Raw genomic sequence first — 21,149 nt, 5'->3', positions numbered from 1 at the left:
GATGACAAATGTGGCCTCTGCATTGGGACCTGAAGGTCCAGTGGCGCAGAATCAGGAATCTTTCTGAGGTCGTCCAGATCTCGGAGGAGACTGCACGTCAATTGCAGTAGTGGCTTACTAATCAGGATTGGTTCAGCTGCAGATCCCTCTCCCTTCCCCAACCAGAATTTACAGTAGTGATGGATGCGTCACTCCTGGGATGGGGCGGCCACCTGGGAGAGGCAGAGATCAGGGGTCTCTGGTGTGGGACGGAGTCTGGTCACCACATTAACCTTTTGGAACTCTGGGCGATCCGTCTTGCACTGAAGGCATTCCTTTATTCTGGTAAAGTAAGCGTAGTGGAGATGTTCACAGACAACACCACCGTCATGTGGTACTACAACAAACAGGGCAAGGTGGGGTAGTGGCCCCTATGGCAAGAGGCTCTTCGCCATGGCTGGAACATCAGGGCATATCCCTGGTGGTTCAACACCTGGCAGGTTCCCTGATCGCCAGGGTAGACTAACTCAGCTACCGGTGCATGATGCATCACGAATGGTGTCTTCACTCGGAGGTGGTGCAAGGTCTCTTTCGGCAGTGGGGAGAGCCTTGGTTGGATCTGTTCACCACCGAAGAGAACGCGCAATGTCAGCAGTTCTGCGCTTTGGCGTTTCCAAGGCGGCACTCGCTCGGTGACACTTTTCGTCGCGAGTGGAATTGCGGCCTCCTATACTCCTTTCCGCCTGTACCACTTCTGTCCAAAGTGTTGAAGAAGATCAAGCGCGACCAGGCCCAAGTCATTCTTGTGGCTCCGGACTGAGCATGAAGATTCTGGTAACCCGAGCTCTTGAGCATGGCCATCGATCTTCCTATCAGACTGCCTGTTTGGGAGGATCTTCTGTCACAGCCGCAGGGGGCAGTCCTACACCCGAACCTGTCAAGCCTCCACCTCCTTGCGTTTATATTGAGTAGCGACAGTTGACAGCTTTCAACCTTGTGGCATGGTGCACAGCAATGGCTGGTATCCCCCTTCTGCCCCTCTCTCGAAGGTTCTCCTCTACATTCAATCTTTGGCCCAGCAGGGCTCTGCTATGGGCACTCTCAAAGGCTACCTTTTGTCCATCTCTGCCTTTCTACGCCTTCCTGATCAGCCTTCTCTTTTCAAGTTTGCGATTCTGGAGATCATTACTCATCTCTTTCTTCCTCCTCCTTTTGTAATGCCCTAGTGGGAATTGAATCTTGTTCCTACTTACCTTATGTGTGCTCCCTTCAAGCCATTACATAATTGTCTTCTACGTCTTCTTACCTTGAAGACCGCTTTCCGGCTTGCCATCACTTTTGCTCGAAGGGTGAGTGATCTTCAGTCTGTTTCCTACAGGCCTCCTTTTCGTGAAGTTCATACGGATAAAGTGGTCCTTCGCATTAGACCCTCTTTTCTGCCCAAAGTGGTTACCTCTTTCCACATAGGTCAGACCATCACATTGCCCACCGTCTTCCCGCCTCCGGACACTTACAAAGAGGAGGAGAGACTCCACCGTCTTGACCCAAAACTTGCGCTGTCCTTATACCTTGACCGCACTAAAGATTTCTGGGTTTACTCTTCATGGGTTATGTGGGCGCTAAGAAGGGTTGGGCAGTGCAAAAATATACTATCTCTCGGTGGGTTGTCCTATGCACCAAAATCTGCTGTTATTTGGCGAAAAAGGAACCTCTGTTAGGACTGCGCACCCACTCTACCAGGGCAACAGCAACCTCTAGTGCTTTGGGGCGTGGAGTTCCGCGGATTGACATCTGCCAGGCAGCCACGTGAGCATCCCTGCACATGTTCAAAAAAAATTACTGTCTGGCGAGACAACTTTTTCAGCCGTTCTGTTCTCCAGGACTTTCTGGTGTGAACTTAGTTTGCAAACCCACCCCCCCATTGGGTTGGCATTGCTGTGGTATCTGTTCTAAGGTAAGGAATCTATAACTCTTTCAGATAAACAAATTTCTTACCTTCGGTAACGATGTATCTGAAAGCGACATGCATTAGTTATAGATTCCTTACCGCCCCAACCATTCTCCCCTTTCTGCAAACTGACTTCTAGGAATAGGGACTCCCTTCCAGGGCCCCAGTTTGGTGCACTAGTGGAAAGTCGTGTCAGAACTGATGTCAGCGTGCAGTGGCGGCATGTAAGTAGACACCGCGACGTCATCCCGGCGTCTACGATGCCAACGACAGACGTGGAGTTGACCGACGCGCAGGGGTAATGCTACAGAAAAATTCTCTGGATCCAGTCTGACGCCTGGGGGTAATTCTAAGGTAAGGAATCTATAAGTAATGTATGTCTCTAACAGATACATCATTACCAAGGGTAAGTAACTTGTTATATACTTGTTTGGTGAGAATATAGCTCAAGTGATATCCAGCTAAACATAAACAAAAACCGCTATTTTGCAGAATGTGTTGCTCCAGATATGGATGTTCTGCATACTCTTACCATCTAGTGTTGGGCCTAGACATTTGCAAGTTGTTTTTCTTTGAAGAAGTCTTTAGTTCACAAAGTCTCGGTGGGCATATTGTTTTTTTCTGCATCGGGTTTGGACGTGGTCTGCTGCCTTCTATACCGTTGTGAGAAGCCTGTTTGCTCCGTTTCTTCAATCAACGCCTCATCTATTTCTTGAGTTTGTCGTCGTGCGATCAGGCCTCAGCCCTCATGGCACGTCAGACAACCACATGCTCTGGACTAGCCCTCGGAGAATGAAGATACGCCAGAGGTATTGGAATAGATGCCTTTCAAAGGATACCCTCAGTGCCATTGTAAATGCCCCTTGAGCATCCTCCATGCAATCTTTGCCTCTCACTGGGGCATGATGAGCCATTGCGAATGTTGATTGACGCTCAGAAGCAAGAAGACTCTGACAGTCAAGACCGATTGTGGGGACAGAGCAGGGTGGCCAAACCCTCTTGAGAAACACTTGATATCTTCAGCAAGGCTGATCCGCTCAGCACCGAGGAAGAGGAGAAAGAATTGGGTGAGTTGTCTGACGTCCCAGCACTCTAGCCAATCACTTTGTTCATCGACTCCGACTTATTGGAATCCGGTGACATAGAATTCTAGGAAGAAGAGACACTCAAGGACCCTCCATCCACCTCGGGTAGCTGCAGTCCAGGCTTGAAGACCATGCGTAACTTGAGTGTTGTCAAAATCCAACCTCATCTCAAAGTTCAAACAGCCGTACGTCTGAGACGAGTACCTGCCACCTGGGGGATGAGTGTTGACCCCTGTGCCAAAGTCGCCACCTTATATACGCCGCAGCTTACGAGCACTTGTCGACACTGAAGCAAAACCTAGGACTCAAGAAAAAAAATCCTTCCAAGGACCTTGGCCAGCCTCAGATCCGAGGAAACCTGTCCGCATCAAATCCTTGAACCCTGCTCCGTCATCAAAAATGTCACCAAAGCAACAACTGGCAAAATCACCTTCGGATCCAAGACCCTTTTGACGTCGAAAAATGTCTAATCCTCAAGAGGCTACAGCAGGAGCTGGATGAAAAGCAGGGAAGGGTCATCATCCACCCAAGCACAGGCAAGTTCTCTGCACTTGGAGAAGACCTTGTCAAAGAAATTCAGGCTTACCTTCAAGGAAGTCATACTACTGGACACTCCTGTGCCTCTCTGCCCTCCAAGAGTCGTAAGGACAAAGCTTCTGCTCATCCTTCGCTTACTCTGCTGCAACCTTCACTGCAACCTTCACTTCCTCCGTCACCACCTGCTCCCTCCCCTCCCTTCTACTCAGAGGTCCTGGAGTCATACTCTTGCCGTCATAGCCCTTATTCCCCAGCTGAGGGCTTTGCCATAGTGCCTCAGGAGATCCTTGCACATATTATGATTTGGACCCTTAGAGCATATCCCAGTCTGGGCCACCCCAACGATGACGACATGGCGTACCATAACGCTATTCAGTGCATGGCTGCCTACTATAAGGCTGAGATTTACACCTCCACCGAGGTGAATCATTTTTTGGTGGCAACGTTCTCAAAGACCAAGCGCATAGTCTAATATCTCTGGTGCTCAAGGGTATGATAAATTAACTGCAAAGGATTCTTAAGGACCTGGTGAAATCTTGTGTGGTTACACCATTTATTGAAATGAAATGTAAACCAGTGCCCTCTAGCTTGCTGTACATCAGGGGCGGTGCACGTCCCACCAAATTTCTTAGTGGTTACCACTGCTACGAAGAGAGCAAGTACCCCATGCCTCCTGGGATGCTCTGCCTCCTGACAACAAGAGCAAGGGGATTGGTGGTGTGAGAAAAGGAGTTGTGGTGGGTGCGGTGGGAGAAAGAGAGTAGTGGTGGGTGCAGCTACGTTCTGGTGCATCCTCCCAACTATAGAGCCCGCTGGGAGGAAACGGAGGAGCTCCTTCAGCCCCTCCCTGACAGGTATTGTAAGAGCGGGGAAGAGCTAGTTGAGGAATCAAGGCCATTTCAAATGCTGCAGCAATGGGCTTTATGGCCACCCTGGAGCTAAAGGACATTTACTTTCACTTTCTGATTCATCCAGCTCCTCAGCACTACCTCGGCTTCATGATAAGTGGTCAACCCTACTAGTACAAGAGTCTGCTCTTCGGCATCACCACGGCTACAAGGGCTTCACCAAGTATTTAGCGGTGGTAGCGGCTTACCTCAGCATGGTATAAATTCACATCTTCCCCAGCCTAGATGACTGGCTGATAAAGAGTACAAGCAGACAGGAATGCCTAGCTCACACCCAGGCTGCGGTCTTCCTCCTATACCACTTAAGGTTCACAGTGCACCCCTTAAAGTCTCACTCAGAGCCACTGCACATCCAACCGTTTTTAGGTCGAGCCTGAGCCAGTGTAATGCGCTGCTCTGCAAGGCTTCATGTGGCTTCTCCAGCTTTCTCCGTGTGGGTCTGACTCCTCCCACACATTGTATTGGCTTTTGCGTACGTCTTTCAAAAATGAAAGCACGCAATTGGCTAAAGGCGGGTGCATGTCCCACCTCTTTTCTAATGTTCACTCCCACAGCGTTTTGCTCTCAGGAGCTAGCAGAGGCGCAGCTGCATTCTTCGAGGATCAGGTTACTATTTCCACACAATGCGCCGTGCTTTCGCTTTCACTTACTTTAAATGTTCACTCCCATGGCATTTTGCCTACGGGAGTGAGAAGCGGCGCGCAGGGCGGCAGCAGAAGTGCTCGTGGATCCATTTCATTAGCTGTTGAGAGCAAAGTTGAGTTTGGGTGGTTACATTTCTAAACGTTCGGATGAATTCAAGGGCAAACGCTCATCCTTCTGCACTACTTAATGTTACTCATCCTAAATTTAAGCCCGTACTGTGAGATCCTGTTTACACTGGTTTAATGTGATTTGTTTTCACTCTCGTCCATCCACTGGCCAAGCAAAGCATATGGCGTTTGGTGATATTGTCTTTGTGTAGAGTCGAAGTTCTTCCCGTAGGGGCAATGCGGAAGAAGGAGCGCCACAAGGAAGTTGCAGGAATAATCCATCCACAGGCAGAATGCAGGAAAAATAAAGACATTTCATTCACAGTTCAATCAATACATAGCAGGGCAAATAAACGATTGAGGTAATGAGATGGCTGCTTAAAAGGAGTTTTTAGGGTAATGTAAAAGCACAGCCGATGAAGACCATCTTACCAACTGCTCACCTCAACTTAATAGTTAGCGCGTCAGCAAAATAAATACAGCGCTCTTCGTTGCTTCAGTTAATATATAACTTGAAAGCTATGAGCAACACCCACCCACTCATACCTGTTTATTTCCCTCTCTGCTTTCCTGTTGCCTTTCATCAGGTGCGAACAGATCAAAACAAATTTTGTTTTGACGTTCTCAACTGATTTTAATTGTGCTCATCATGCCTCAATCACGTGCAAGCACCACATTCACGCACGTGTGCTGTAGACTTAATGCTCACTGCACGTATTCAAAAGGAATACATTCTGCGGCTTAATGACACAGGTGTGCTCTAAAGGGGCTATCCAGGGAAGGGAAAAAAGTTCTCTTTACCTAGTACTGGCACTGCATATCCAGCAATCGCCAACAATGTTAATGTCTACCATGGGTCTGAGACCTATTGTGACATCATTCACAGGATGGCCATATAAGGTAACAGAAATGCTTATTACCCTTTATTATAACTTTTCAACATGCTGCACAGCAGGTACACTGCTCTACAACGTAGCTTAAACACATTGGCAAAGCCAATAGGTCTGGCAAAACACTTATAAGGTCCCAAAGGCCAGACCTATTGGCTATGCCAATGCTTGTTACGGATAGTCCTCAATTCCCTCATGGGCAGGGCTTTCCCCAGTCCTTGGAGGGTGCAAGCATTCCAAAAGCTTATGTCACGTTTTCAGCCACTCTGTCTAATTCCACTTGCAAAGTTTTACAGTGTGAATCTTTTCAGTATTCAAATGCTGTGCATTAGTCTGCCATCTAGTAGTTGGGTCCAGAATCCTTCTAATAAAGTTTGTCCTTCTACTCCTTTTGTTTTTTGTTGTTGGTGGCCGTCGATGGACCACCATTTGTTGTTCCCTTGTGATGTCATCGTGCTTCCTCCGGAAGCTACCTCTTTTGGGTGCCATCTTCAGATTATTTTTTTTCTGTGGTTGGGTCTGTATAAAGGAGCTACAACAATTGGGAGGAAAAATTTCTCAATCTAAAAAACTATATCGAAAGTGAACCGGAGAGAAAGAAACATCAGAAGAAGGTACCAGAAACGTTTCTAGCGGAGAAGTGACTATGCTCTTAGAGTACAGAGAATGCTCGTGAACGGGGCTCCCTGTTCTTTGTGATGGAGAAAACACTGTTCCTGTGCTGTACGTATTGCCATCGCAAGTCTGCTGAGTAGTACTAACATCGAGTCTGCAACCTCTATCTGCCGGTAGACCACCAAAGTGAAGACTGTAACACACGCTCAGCGTTCACCTCGAAGACTCTGAGGGTAAGAGAGAGTCAAAGCCTACATACATCTGTCTCTACAAGACCTGGAACTCTCAAGTGATAAGGAAAACAATGTCTCAGAAGAACCAGGAGGAGAGACCTAGACCGAAACACAAGGGGGCATAAAACCTTCGGGAGAGGTAAGAGAACCATTGTCCTTGAAAAAGTTAAGAAAGTCCCCGAAAAACAGACCACAAAGGGAGCCTCTGCATTGAAGCACTCGCCGAACACTGCCGCGCTCAGAGACAAGAATACCCATGGATCCGTCTAGAAGAACACCACAGTTATTTATAAAGGCCCCTGAGAAATCCAGGTCTCATCAATGCCAAAACTGGATGGTCAGAATCTGAGAGACTTGGCTCGCCGTTGCTACCTTCTCGGAAAGACTTGAACAACAGAGAAAACCAGTAATTCTCATTGCTGAAAAACAAGCGTCAGATGGAGCAGAAGAGAAGGCTTGAGACCTAAATGTCTAGTCTTTTACAAAAGAAAAAGGAATTCAACGAAAAGTCAAAAGCAATATTGAATCCCTACTAGGAGCTCGATGATAACAGGGCAAGGGGAGAAAAGTGTCGAAGACATAGAGCAGCTCATATTGTCTGATTCTCAGATGGAGCAGGAAGGGGGAATCTTCTACGAAGAGGAGGAAGAACAGATGTGCATAGGTTCTAAGGCTTCAGAATACCAAGTAACACAGTGGGAGGATCTCGAAACCAATTCCCTATAAGAGACTGACGACTCCTATCCTTCGAGGCGGTCACCACCTGATGACATTGGGGTGTATAATCAAGTGAATAAGAAGGCAGCAGATAGATATGAAGTTCAACTTGGGGAGAAACCCCAATCATGCTTTTTATTAGAAACGCTTCTGCTACACAATCTAGAAACCAATTTCTCCCTAGTGTGAAAGATCAAGGGAAAAAAGCTTTTGAAGAGCCTGCCACATGTAGAGCAGTTATTCCTCGAGCGGAGAAAAAGTACTAACACTCTTCTAAGGACCCAAGTTACATTAAGGGGCGGTCCCAGCAGTTTCTATTATAACATTCACTTCTAGGAAAAGAGCAAATGTACCAGGCACAACATGCCTTACCCCAGATAAGGAGAGCAAGAAAATGACCTCATGGACCAAAAGGTAGAGATAAGTGCGGCAAACAAATGGTGCATGGCAATTTCAAATGTGTTGCTCAACCGCCATGCCTGTCAACATTGGGAAGAGATAGAGTTAATAAAACACCTACCAGAACAGTATCAAAAGAGAGCAGCTCATCTGCTAGAAGATGGGTAAAATATCACCAACACATGCTTAACCTCAGCCAGAGTAGGAGCCTCCGCCGGGAGCTCCAGGTTTGGGGATTGCCAGATTGGGTATTATCCCCGTTAAAACCTTCCCTCGGTCCCAGACGACTCCGAAACCGACTGCACACCACCCAAGAAGAAACACCATCAACTGCGAGGATTACAGATCATATTCTCCTACCTGCTGCCGAACTCCTCTTCCGCTCCTTGTCAGCGTCCCTTCTTCGCTGCCCAAGACATCTTCAATATGCGGAGCTAGGGGTGAAGCATCCTCGTTGCGACCTGAGCTCTACTGGAGGGACGGCCCTCCGGTCTCTACCGCCGCCGACCCGAGGTCCAGGGTTGATTCAGACATGTGGGCCGCCATTCTGTGGGACGCCCTCCTCTGTCCCTCAACGCCCGACATCTTGTGTTCTCCCCATCTCAGGGATCCGAACCGTCTGTGGCCCGTGTGCACCCATTGGAGAACCTGGAGCCTGCTGACCGAGGTGCTTGGTGAGTGGTGACTGCGGCGCGCTCCTGCCCCTCCGTCGCTACCGCCGCCGATCCGAGGTCTGGGAGTGTTCGGTGCTGTGGGCTGCCATTTTGCAAGACGCCCTCCCCTGTCCCTCATAGCCCGACATCTTGAGGTCCAGGAGCCTGCTGACTGAAGTTGCTGTGGAGTGGCGGCTGCTGCGCACTCCTGCTTCGGCGCCGGCCTCGCGGACTCCCGGATGCACGCGCTGTGGCTGCAGTGGCCCTGCAGCGCACTCCTGCTCCGGCGCCCGCCTGCCTTCGCGGACTCCCAGAGGGACGCGCTGGGGCTGCAGCGGCCAGGCGGCAAACCCTTGCTCCGGCGCCCGCACGGCGAGGGGCACAGCAGAAGACTCCTCCACGAATGTAGAGATCCCGCGGGGTCCATCCCAGCCCGACCCAGCGCCTGCTTCACACAGCGCAGAGCTCCCGCTGTTCCCTCCCCCCTGAAGCTACCGGATCTGCACCGATGCCCGCTTCTCCTGCCTCATTCTAGACCGGCGCCTGCTCCCCACGGCGTGGAGCCCCCTGCTGACTTCACCACGTGGCCCTGGACATGGCAATCACAGAATCGGTTGAAAGCCTGTCCTCCCCACACAGAAAGCAGTTTCGGTTTCATTTTCTAGAGGTCGCCTGCTTTTAACCTGCTAATCACTCTGTGGTAAGCTCTAGGCTCTCGTTTCTGCCCTCACTCAATACCTGACTTTAAAATGGCGACCCCTCTAGACATTCTGACTCTGCTCCTCATTGCCTGACTTTAAGATGGCGCTGCCTCACTTCTCTACTGTTCCACTGGGCACCATTTCTCCTCCACTCTACGCCAGTAACCTTACCTAATGGTTATAGTATAGATCACTACCTCAACTAACCCTGCCTACACTAGGGCACTTCAGAACTTTACCCCTCTACCCTCTTCAGTGTCGATCCCCAACAATCATGGCACCTCCTGGCTTGACGTGGACAGGGGAAAATTCCTACATGCTGATCTACCCCCCTAAACTCTCCAAAACCGCAGCGAAATCTTTCAAGCACGCCACCCTAAAGAGACACCCTGAGACGCTGATATCTGACCTACGCTATAACGAGGGCAATGGCATGTGCATAAATGGCCTCATCTTCTCCAGAAGGACAGCCGCCTGGCGCAAAACCCTGACACACCTTCTCAACGTTCGCTCTAACAGAAACATCCCGTACGGCACCAAATTCACTATTGCTCCCTTTTCCACCCTATGAGCGGCCCTCACTATCACCCTCTATAAAAATGGCATCATTCTGAACCTATACCACTAACCTCAAATTCGCAGACCATTTCACGCTCCTCAGAAGCCATTGTGTGACTCAAATAGGGAGTCTAACACCTACTCCAATAACCCACTGTCCTGCCAGTCCACCGAGCCCGATCACCCCCACACCCCGCCAAGGGTCTCCACTACAGCTCTCCCCATCCCCCCTAGCATGCCCACTGATCTCGACCCTAGACGATCCCTGGCACCCCCGATTGCCGCCCTCCCAACACCCCCCACCTACGGGGTGACTAGCACGCCCTCACTGACCCCAGACGCAATCCATACTAACCACACTATGACTCCCAACACAGATCACTCCCATCGGTACAGCTCGCCCACTGGCAACCCCAGTAGAACTGGCAGACCTCCTACCTCCTCCCAAAATGCTTTCCATCAATTAAGCGAGCTAGGTACTCCAAAGACACCGGAATCTGCTCAAACCAACCCACCTTCCCCTCCGCACTTGTCGCCTTGACTGCTCCCGAACTTCGGCCCCTGTGCCCGCAAGCACCTCAAGCTCTTACTGATCTTGAAACTCTACACTCCAAAGTGACCAAACTAACCCAGAGCATCCATAGCTCCATTCAGGACCTTATGAACCTCCTTCACCTGGCCGAGCTATCCCTTGCTAACCTCAAGTCACCTCATTCCCCCCCCCTTTCCCCCCCCCCCCCTCCACTGGTCACCGAGCCTCCCAAGCGCCCACTCCCTCTACCTCTAAGACATCTCTGCCCGCGTAAACCTCCCGGCCAACTCTGAGGAGGAATCCCGTGCTCTCGCACTCTCCTACACCTTTACCACCGTCACTTTTAACTCTCCTGACCCTACGGGAAACGAAATCCTAGCCATCCTTCAAGACCACAACTCTGCCCTTACCATCCTCCGGAGACGGGACACTGCTTTGTTGCTTTTTCACCTGCGTCTTCCATGGAGGGCTCCTCGCCATCCCCGCAGCCTCAATCCTCTGACCCTCTCTTCCGCAGCTCGAGATTGGTTGCTCCGCCAGCTTCTCCACCTTCCCGGGGGGCCCTCAAGTTCCCCACTCGTCTGTGGTTCCTCCTCCATTCGGGAGCTGCCCTCTTCCTCTTCCAGCTGGACTTGGGGACGGACAGCTTAGTTTACAGCCATCGCCCATAGAGGAATTGCTTTCTCCCCCGCAGCGCCCTACGGAGGACAGTGTTGCCTTTGTTAGAGCTATTTGCACGGCCGCTGGCATTTTGCGAATGTGTGACCCTGTCACCCCATTCCCTACGGATCATCTGTTGGAAGTCCTCCACCAGGGCTCTGGTGGGCGGGAGTTGCTCCTTCCATTCGAAGCTTCGCTCCACAACTCTCTTCTGGGGGCTTGGGAGTGTCCTGCCACGGGTGATCCGGTGCCTCAGCCGCTCCTTCATCGCCACCGCTCTTCTTCTCCGCACGACCCAGTCTGCCTTTCCTTCCACCCTTCTACTCTGGTCCCTCTTCTGTGGGCTGCTTTTCTGTCCTTGCATGTGGTGTTGGTTTCTCCCTCACGGGAGGCCCTGTTGTTGGATTCATGGGCCCTTACATCTTTGCTTCCTCCACTGCTGCTTTGCGAGCGCTCAACACACTTCGTGTGTTGGCAAGGGCTACCTCCAGCCTGTGGGATTCTGTGGAGTCCCTTCTGTCTTACGCCTCCAACGAAGATGCCAGTGCTGATCTACAGCACCACGTGTTGGATGGTCAGGAGTTGGCAGCGTTTATTCTCCGTGTGGTCTTGGATGTTGCTGATGCTCTCGGCCGTGCTATGGCCAGTTCTGTGGCTCTCCGTCGCCATGCTTGGTTGCGAGATGGTGTTTTTCCTGAGAATATTAGGGAGCGTTTGGGCGACCTGCCCTTTGATGAGGTTCTTTTGTTTAACACTCATGCGGACTCCGCCATCCAGCGTCTCGTTGCGGGGCTTCGCCCTCCTCCCCCTCCGTAAGCAAGCTTGTTGCTCCTCTGGGACTTGATGGGAGACGTTATCCCACCTTCTTCCTGGAATTTGGTGTTTTGAGTGGCCGTTGGTATGTTCTGTGTGGTTTAACGTGCCTTCGAGGTCCCTAGGTTGGCCCCTCTCTTCTGTTGGCTGCTGGTTCATCCCCTTTGGCAAATTGTGTATTTTTTGGCTGAATAATAAGCCGTCTGTGGTTCTAACTGCAGGTCTTTGTCTTGTTCTCTGATGCTGGATTTTTCCCTAAGTGGTTCCCATATTTTCTTTGTGACTTGTCTTACCCTTTGTGGGGTACTGGTAGCTATTGTATAGCTCTGACCTATGCTGGGTGGGTGTGGACTCCCCTTGTGGGTTCCTCGCCTTTCCTGGCGTTTCTGTATGCGGCTGGTGCGGTTTCCACGAATTTTGTCTGGGCATAGTGTGCGCTGTTCCAGGTTCTGTCCCTTTCTGTATCCACAGCATCACTGGCCTGACCTTGGCTTGCCGGCTGTGGCGTTGTGCTGTGGTGTTTCCGCCCTTTTTGTCTGGCATTTTGGTCTGGTCCTCTGTCTGGTGTCCAGGGGGATTGTATTTCCTGTTTTTTCCTGTGTTCTGGTGAACAGCCTTGTCTGTCCTACGTAATTCTCCTCCTCTCTTCTGACTGGTCCCACTTCTTTTTTTTTGAGTTGGGTTTGTCTGGAACAGCCTCTCTATTGGGGTTGTTCTGGATTACCCTGGCCCTTGCCTTCGTCTTGCGGTAGGCTTGATTTGGGTGCTCGGCTTCTTGGTTCTAGCCTGCTGCCGGCAGTGTGCGCCTGCTCTTCTGGTCCACAGATGGTAGTCCTGGTGTTGGCCCTTGTGCCCTTGCCCTTGTTTTGCTGGAGCCCTGTGAGACTACGTCTTTTTCTCTCGCCTACCTTTCTTTGACTGTGGTGCCGTTCCCGCCTTGCCCACTGAGTCTAAGCATAGGCCGGTTCAGCTGTTCCGTTCACTTGTGTGTTCTCCTGTGGAGGGCCTTGCCCCATTTTACTTCTTCTCCTTAGAATTTGAGGTGACTCTTTTCTTCCTCGGTACTCCTCTGCCGTTGTCTGTACCTCTGGGGCTTTCTGGTGGAGGTCCCTGGATTCCTTGGATGGACTGGGGGTGTTCTGACCTCCCCTTGCCATGTCCTTGCTTCCTTCTGCTTGATGAGGCTGGCCCGCCTTCTTGTCCCAATTGCACATCCCCTGCTAGGGTTCTGTATTTTTTCCTACTGGGAGGCTCTCTCGCACACCCTCCTCCCTTATGGGTATGGCTAGGGTATCTATTCTACGTTAAGGAATATGCGGCTAGTAGTCTCTATCAGATGTACAAGTTACTTACCTTTGGTAACGGTATATCTGGTAGAGACAATTCTAGACGCAGATTCCTTTACGACCCGCCCTTCCTCCCCGTTCTGCGAGGATCTTCAGCGTAATCTTCTGCGCTCGCCTGCCTCCGGGTGCTTTTGTCTTATGCGAGTGTCCTCTTTCCCTTCCTCCCTAGTAGGATGCTTGTTCTGTTTGTTTGATTCACTCCTTCCCCTCTGGTGATTGGTCAGGTGGTCCATGGGTACTTCAGCGTCCCTGCACCATGGTCTTCCAGTATGGGGCCTACTCATGCCGCGGGGTAGTTGCAGTTACTCATCTGTTCCAGACTTGTTGCCCTTCACTGTTGTGGGTTGTGATTGCAGACTCTCTTCGTCTGCTATGATGTTCCTCACATGTTTTTCTGCCTCCAGGAAGGAGGTCGCCTTAGCTTGCAAGGTTGCTCCTCAGAGCAGTGCTCTGTTCTTTCCCTGCTATGGCTTTCAGTACCTTAGTGCCTAGCACTGTTCCAAATGCTGCTGTTCCTCTCCCTTTGTTCTCTTTTCAATTTTTACTGCTTTTTTGCACACTGTTCTCATACTTTCTACAGTTTTGTTTGTGATGGCTCCGCATTGTGGCACGGAAAAGTTCTCCGAAGAAAACACGTCAGAGCGCCAGGGTGTGGCTTATGTGACCTCGCTGACATCACGCCTGCGGACGACGTCAGGGTAGAGTGACGCGATACCGCCCCCCCCCCCCCCTATGCCCCCTCTCCCTCCCTTCCCCTATCCCCCCCCCCCCCCCCCCGGCGCGCAGAGATGCTGTGGCAAAGAACATTTTCTGGATCCAGTCTCACGCCTGGGGATAATTCTACGTTAAGGAATCTGAGGCTAGAATCTTCTCTACCAGATGCACCGTTACCGAAGGTAAGTAACTTGTACTTTTTGCAGAGTATGTGAATGTACAGCCAAACATGCTGTGAATGTATTTTGTTACTTACCCTGTAAACATATGTTCATTGCACGTAGTGCTGTAGAGGGGATGTGTCTTTAAAGACTAGAGCTGCCAACTTTACAGCTGGAGGATTCATGTTCCAGTCTTGGCGTTGGCTCAATATCCTGTGATTCTGGGCAGATCACTTCATCTCCCTGCACATATGGAAAGCGCCTGAATGCCCTCGTGTGTGATTAGCCGTTCTCAAATCGGAGTATTTACTTATTTACATGAGCCCACTTTTCTCCCTGGAAGCCAGTGCTTGTTACAGATTTCTTTTGCTTTAACCTTACTTTTCTTTCAACACACAAACACTATTTTTATCCTGCAACTACTCCATCCCTACATTCACCCGTTTGCGCAAAACAATCTAACACAGGAGTCTATGCCAATTCACATCTATAACTAGAGAAGGAGGCACAGAGATCTCGAAAGACTTCTTTGAAGAAAAACAATTTTCTCACTAGATGGCAAGAGTTTGCAGAACATGTGCATTTAAAGCATTACATTTAGGTCTCGACTAGCAAAGACTGCTCTTGCGCAGTCTCGCTGTCGAGATTTTATGTTTTCTTAGTACGGGGTCTTGAACCCGCCCCTCTTCTCCATTGGCTAGCTTCGTAAATGGAGGCTAGCCATTGGAGAAGAGGTGCGTCACTCGGTTCAAGCCCCGTCTTTTTCGGATTCAGGGGCGTGTTTTTAGCAGTTTTTAACTCTGTGACGTCATCCGTCACTCTGCAGCAAAAACCACAGCCCGAATGCGAAAATGGCGGCGCTTTTCTGACGCCATTTCTGCCCGACCGCCGCCGGAAGAAGTAGAGAAGCTGCCGCCTCCTCCGCCCCAGCCGGTGAGTGCTTGCTTTTCTGACCCCCACCACCCTGTTGCCTCGTTGTTCTCTCTTTTCTGCCCCCCACTCCCCTGTTCCTCGTTCTGCTTGCTTTTCTGCCCCCCCGACCCCCTGGTCCTCGTTCTGCTTGCTTTTCTGCCCCCCACCCACCCGTTCCTCGTGCTCGCTTTTCGACCCCACACCCCCTGTTCCTCATTGTGCTCGCTTTTCAGCTCCCCCACCCCCCTGTTCCTCGTTCTGCTCGCTGTACGGCCCCCCACCCCCCTGTTCCTCGCTGTGCTCGCTTTTCTGCGCCCCTCCCCCATTTCCTCATTCTGCTCGCTTTTCTGCCCCCCTGTTCCTCATGGTGTGTGTGTGGGGGGGGGGCTCTGTGGGGGGGCTCTGTGTGTGTGGGGGGGCTCTGTGTGTGTGGGGGGGCTCTGTGTGTGTGGGGGGGCTATGTGTGTGTGTGTGGGGGGCTCTGTGTGTGTGGGGGGGCTCTGTGTGTGTGTGGGGGGGCTCTGTGTGTGTGGGGGGGGCTCTGTGTGTGTGGGGGGTGTGTGTGTGTGGGGCGGGCTCTGTGTGTGTGGGGCGGGCTCTGTGTGTGTGGGGCGGGCTCTGTGTGTGTGGGGGGGCTCTCTGTGTGTGTGGGGGGGCTCTGTGTGTGTGGGGGGGGCTCTGTGTGTGTGGGGGGGTCTTTGTGTGTGGGGGCTCTGTGTGTGTGTGTGTGTGTGTGGCTCTCTGTGTGTGTATGTGGGGCTCTGTGTGTGTGTGTGTGTGGCTCTGTGTGTGTGTGTGGGGCTCTGTGTGTGTGTGTGGAGCTCTGTGTGTGTGAGTGGGGCTAGGTGTGTGTGGGGGGCTCTGTGTGTGGGGGGCTCTGTGTGTGGGGGGCTCTGTGTGTGGGGGGCTCTGTGTGTGGGGGGCTCTGTGTGTGGGGGGCTCTGTGTGTGGGGGGCTCTGTGTGTGGGGGGGCTCTGTGTGTGTGGGGGGGCTCTGTGTGTGTGGGGGGGCTCTGTGTGTGTGGGGGGGCTCTGTGTGTGTGGGGGGCTCTGTGTGTGTGTGTGTGTGGGGCTCTGTGTGTGTGTGGGGGGGCTCTGTGTGTGTGGGGGGGCTCTGTGTGTGGGGGGGGCTCTGTGTGTGGGGGGGGCTCTGTGTGTGTGGGGGGGGGGGCTCTGTGTGTGTGGGGGGGGCTCTGTGTGTGTGTGTGGGGGGCTCTGTGTGTGTGTGGGGGGGGCTGTGTGTGTGTGTGTGTGTGTAGGGGGGCTCTGTGTGTGTGTGTGTGTAGGGGGGCTCTGTGTGTGTGTGGGGGCTCTGTGTGTGGGGGGGGCTCTGTGTGTGGGGGGGCTCTGTGTGTGGGGGGGCTCTGTGTGTGGGGGGGGCTGTGTGTGGGGGGGGCTGTGTGTGTGTGGGGGCTCTGTTTGGGGGGGCTGTGTGGGGGGGGCTCTCTGTGTATGTGGGGGGCTCTGTGTGTGGGGGGGCTCTGTGTGTGTGGGGGGGCTCTGTGTGTGGGGGGGCTCTGTGTGTGTGGGGGGGCTCTGTGTGTGTGGGGGGGGCTCTGTGTGTGTGGGGGGGGCTCTGTGTGTGGGGGGGCTCTGTGTGTGTGTGGGGGGCTCTGTGTGTGTGGGGGGCTCTGTGTGTGGGGGGGGCTCTGTGTGTGTGGGGGGCTCTGTGTGTGGGGGGCTCTGTGTGTGGGGGGCGCTCTGTGTGTGTGGGGGCGCTCTGTGTGTGTGGGGGCTCTGTGTGTGGGGGGGCTCTGTGGGGGTGGTGTGTGTGTGTGGGGGGGCTCTGTGTGTGGGGGGCTCTGTGTGTGGGGGGGCTGTGTGTGTGGGGGGGGGTGTGTGTGGGGGGGGTGTGTGGGGGCGGCTGTGTGTGTGGGGGGGCTCTGTGTGGGGGGGGCTCTGTGTGTGTGTGTATGGCTCTATGTGTGTGTGGCTCTCTGTGTGTGTGTGGGGCTCTGTGTGTATGTGTGTGGGGGCTCTCTGGGTGTGTGGGGCTGTGTGTGTGTGGGGGGGGCTCTCTGTGTGGGGGGCTCTGTGTGTGTGTTTGTGGGGGGCTCTGTGTTTGTGGGGGGCTCTGTGTGTGTGTGTGTGTGTGTGTGTGTGTGGCTGTCTGTTTGGGGCTCTGTGTGTGTGGGGGGCTGTGTGTGTGTGGGGGGCTGTGTGTGTGTGGGGGCTGTGTGTGTGTGGGGGGCTGTGTGTGTGTGAGGGGCTGTGTGTGTGTGGGGGGCTGTGTGTGTGTGGGGGGCTGTGTGTGTGTGGGGGGCTGTGTGTGTGTGGGGGGCTGTGTGTGTGTGGGGGGCTGTGTGTGTGTGGGGGGCTGTGTGTGTGTGGGGGGCTGTGTGTGTGTGGGGGGCTGTGTGTGTGGGGGGCTGTGTGTGTGTGGGGGGCTGTGTGTGTGGGGGGCTGTGTGTGTGTGGGGGGCTGTGTGTGTGTGGGGGGCTGTGTGTGTGTGGGGGGCTGTGTGTGTGTGGGGGCTGTGTGTGTGTGGGGGGCTGTGTGTGTGTGGGGGGCTGTGTGTGTGTGGGGGCGTGTGTGTGTGGGGGGCGCTGTGTGTGTGTGGGGGGCTGTGTGTGTGTGGGGGGCTGTGTGTGTGTGGGGGGCTGTGTGTGTGTGGGGGGCTGTGTGTGTGTGTGGGGGCTGTGTGTGTGTGGGGGGGCTGTGTGTGTGTGGGGGGGGCTGTGTGTGTGTGGGGGGGGCTGTGTGTGTGTGGGGGGGGCTGTGTGTGTGTGGGGGGGGCTGTGTGTGTGTGGGGGGGGCTGTGTGTGTGGGGGGGGCTGTGTGTGTGGGGGGGCTGTGTGTGTGGGGGGGGGCTGTGTGTGTGGGGGGGGGCTGTGTGTGTGGGGGGGCTGTGTGTGTGTGGGGGCGCTGTGTGTGTGTGGGGGGGCTCTGTGTGTGTGTGGGGGGGCTCTGTGTGTGTGTGGGGGGGCTCTGTGTGTGTGTGGGGGGGCTCTGTGTGTGTGGGGGGGCTCTGCGTGTGTGGGGGGCTCTGCGTGTGTGGGGGGCTCTGCGTGTGTGGGGGGCTCTGCGTGTGTGGGGGGCTCTGCGTGTGTGGGGGGCTCTGCGTGTGTGGGGGGCTCTGCGTGTGTGGGGGGCTCTGCGTGGTGTGTGGGGGGCTCGGTGCGTGTGTGGGGGGGCTCTCTGTTTGTGGCTCTCTGGGTGTGTGGGGCTCTGTGTGTGTGTGTGTGGGGCTGTGTGTGTGTGGGGGGGGGCTCTCTGTGTGTGGCTCTCTGTGTGTGTGTGTGGGGCTCTGTGTGTGTGTGTGTGTGTGTGTGTGTGGGCTGTGTGTGTGTGGGGGCTCTCTGTGTGTGGCTCTGTGTGTGTGGCTCTCTGTGTGTGTGGCTCTCTGTGTGTGTGGCTCTCTGTGTGTGTGGCTCTCTGTGTGTGGGTGTGGGGGCTGTGTGTGTGTGTGTGGGGGGGCTGTGCGTGTGTGTGTGGGGCTCTGTGCGTGTGTGTGTGGGGCTCTGTGCGTGTGTGTGTGTGGGGGCTGTGTGTGTGTGTGGGGGCTGTGTGTGTGTGTGGGGGCTGTGTGTGTGTGTGGGGGCTGTGTGTGTGTGTGGGGGCTGTGTGTGTGTGGGGGGGCTGTGTGTGTGTGTGGGGGCTGTGTGTGTGGGGGGGCTCTGTGCGTGTGTGGGGGGCTCTGTGTGTGTGTGTGGGGGGCTCTGTGTGTGTGGGGGGGCTCTGTGTGTGTGTTTGGGGGGCTCTGTGTTTGGGGGCTCTCTGTGTGTGTGTGTGTGGGGGGCTCTGTGTCTGTGTGTGTGTGGGGCTCTGTGTGTGGGGCTCTGTGTGTGTGGGGCTCTGTGTGTGTGGGGCTCTGTGTGTGTGGGGCTCTGTGTGTGTGGGGCTCTGTGTGTGTGGGGCTCTGTGTGTGTGTGGAGGGGGGTCTCTGTGTGTGTGTGGAGGGGGGTCTCTGTGTGTGGAGGGGGTCTCTGTGTGTGTGGGGCTCTGTGTGTGTGTGTGGGGCTCTGTGTGTGTGTGTGGGGCTCTGTGTGTGTGTGTGGGGCTCTGTGTGTGTGTGTGGGGCTCTGTGTCTGTGTGCGTGGGGGGCTCTGTGTCTGTGTGCGTGGGGGGCTCTGTGTGTGCGTGGGGGGCTCTGTGTGTGCGTGGGGGGCTCTCTGTGTGTGTGTGTGTGTGTGTGTGTGTGTGGGGGGGGCTCTGTGTGTGTGTGTGGGGCTATGTGTGTGTGGGGCTATGTGTGTGTGTGTGTGGGGCTCTGTGTGTGTGTGGGGCTCTGTGTGTGTGTGTGGGGCTCTGTGTGTGTGTGGGGGCTCTGTGTGTGTGTGGGGGGCTCTGTGTGTGTGTGTGGGGCTCTGTGTGTGTGTGTGGGGCTCTGTGTGTGTGTGTGTGGGGCTCTGTGTGTGTGGGGCTCTGTGTGTGGGGGGCTCTGTGTGTGGGGGGCTCTGTGTGTGGGGGGCTCTGTGTGTGGGGGGCTCTGTGTGTGGGGGGCTCTGTGTGTGGGGGGCTCTGTGTGTGGGGGGCTCTGTGTGTGTGGGGCTCTGTGTGTGGGGGGCTCTGTGTGTGGGGGGCTCTGTGTGTGTGGGGCTCTGTGTGTGTGGGGCTCTGTGTGTGTGTGGGGCTCTGTGTGTGTGGGGCTCTGTGTGTGTGGGGCTCTGTGTGTGTGGGGCTCTGTGTGTGTGGGGCTCTGTGTGTGGGGGGCTCTGTGTGTGGGGGGCTCTGTGTGTGGGGGGCTCTGTGTGTGGGGGGCTCTGTGTGTGGGGGGCTCTGTGTGTGTGTGTGGGGGCTCTGTGTGTGTGTGTGTGTGGGCTCTCTGTGTGTGTGTGGGTGGGGCTCTCTGTGTGTGTGTGGGTGGGGCTCTCTGTTGTGTGTGGGTGGGGCTCTGTGTGTGTGTGTGTGTGTGGGTGGGGCTCTGTGTGTGTGGGTGGGGCTCTGTGTGTGTGTGTGTGGGGGGGGGCTCCTGTGTGTGTGGGGGGGGCTCTGTGTGTGTGTGGGGGGGCTCTCTGTGTGTGTTGTGGGTGGGGCTCTCTGTGTGTGTGTGGGTGGGGCTCTGTGTGTGTGTGTGGGTGGGGCTCTGTGTGTGTGGGTGGGGCTCTGTGTGTGTGTGTGTGGGGGGGGGCTCTGTGTGGGGGGGGCTCTGTGTGTGTGGGGGGGGGCTCTGTGTGTGGGGGGGGCTCTGTGTGTGTGGGGGGCTCTGTGTGTGTGGGGGCTCTGTGTGTGGGGGCGGGCTCTGTGTGTGTGGGGGGGGCTCTGTGTGTGTGGGGGGGCTCTGTGTGTGTGGGGGGGGCTCTGTGTGTGTGGGGGGGGGCTCTGTGTGTGTGGCTCAGTGTGTGGGGGGCTCTGTGTGTGTGTGGGGGGGGGCTCTGTGTGTGGCTCAGTGTGTGGGGGGGCTCTGTGTGTGTGTGGGGGGGGGGCTCTGTGTGTGTGTGTGTGGCTCTGTGTGTGTGTCTCTGTGTTTGTGGCTCGCTGTGGGTGGGTGGCTCGCTGTGGGTGGGTGGCTCGCTGTGGGTAGGTGTTGGTGGGTGCAAATGCAATAGGTGTCGCATTTGCAAGAGATTAAGCTATTGACATTGTAAATGATAATGCCATTTATTTATCTGTTCAAAACCAACACATAAATAAAAATGTTGTCATTTACAATGCCAATAGCTCTAACTTTGGCAAAGGCGAGACCGTTGCATTGTAAATGCTTGTTGCAGATTAGTTCTAGAAAAGGTTCACTTGTCCTATATTTAAATGCCATGCTTCTTTGACAAGACTTGGGTTTTGGGTTGTATGAGAAATTAGTTAAATGTTATTGAATAAAGGAAAAACAAAATACAGTATGAATGTTTTTTCTAGAAACACAATTAAATAGTACAACACAAAATGTAAAATTAAGCACAAGTTTTGCTTTGGTTTTAAATACCAGCAGATAAATGAAGAAATCTGGTACGGTTTAACTTTCAAGGAGTTGTTTTTGCTTCATGGATATTTAACTGGAACAACAAATTCATCCTTGTATTTACATTAAGGAATGTTATTCGTTTTTGATTATTTTGATGGGAGTGCAATTGCAAGTCACTTTGCATTACCGATTGTAATG

General features: G+C 53.8%; 1 protein-coding gene across 1 annotated transcript in view; it reads left to right on the top strand.

Moving 5' to 3' along the window:
- LRIG2 (leucine rich repeats and immunoglobulin like domains 2) overlaps nucleotides 1-21,149 on the top strand; it is a 412,722-nt gene that overhangs the window by 317,446 nt on the left and 74,127 nt on the right. The gene's annotated exons all lie outside the window — the stretch shown is intronic.

The sequence above is a fragment of the Lissotriton helveticus genome, chromosome 5_1 (genome assembly GCF_964261635.1).
Source record: "Lissotriton helveticus chromosome 5_1, aLisHel1.1, whole genome shotgun sequence".
NCBI lineage: Eukaryota > Metazoa > Chordata > Amphibia > Caudata > Salamandridae > Lissotriton > Lissotriton helveticus.
Note: the sequence above shows the minus strand (reverse complement) of the source record. Positions and strands in the feature narration are given on the sequence as shown.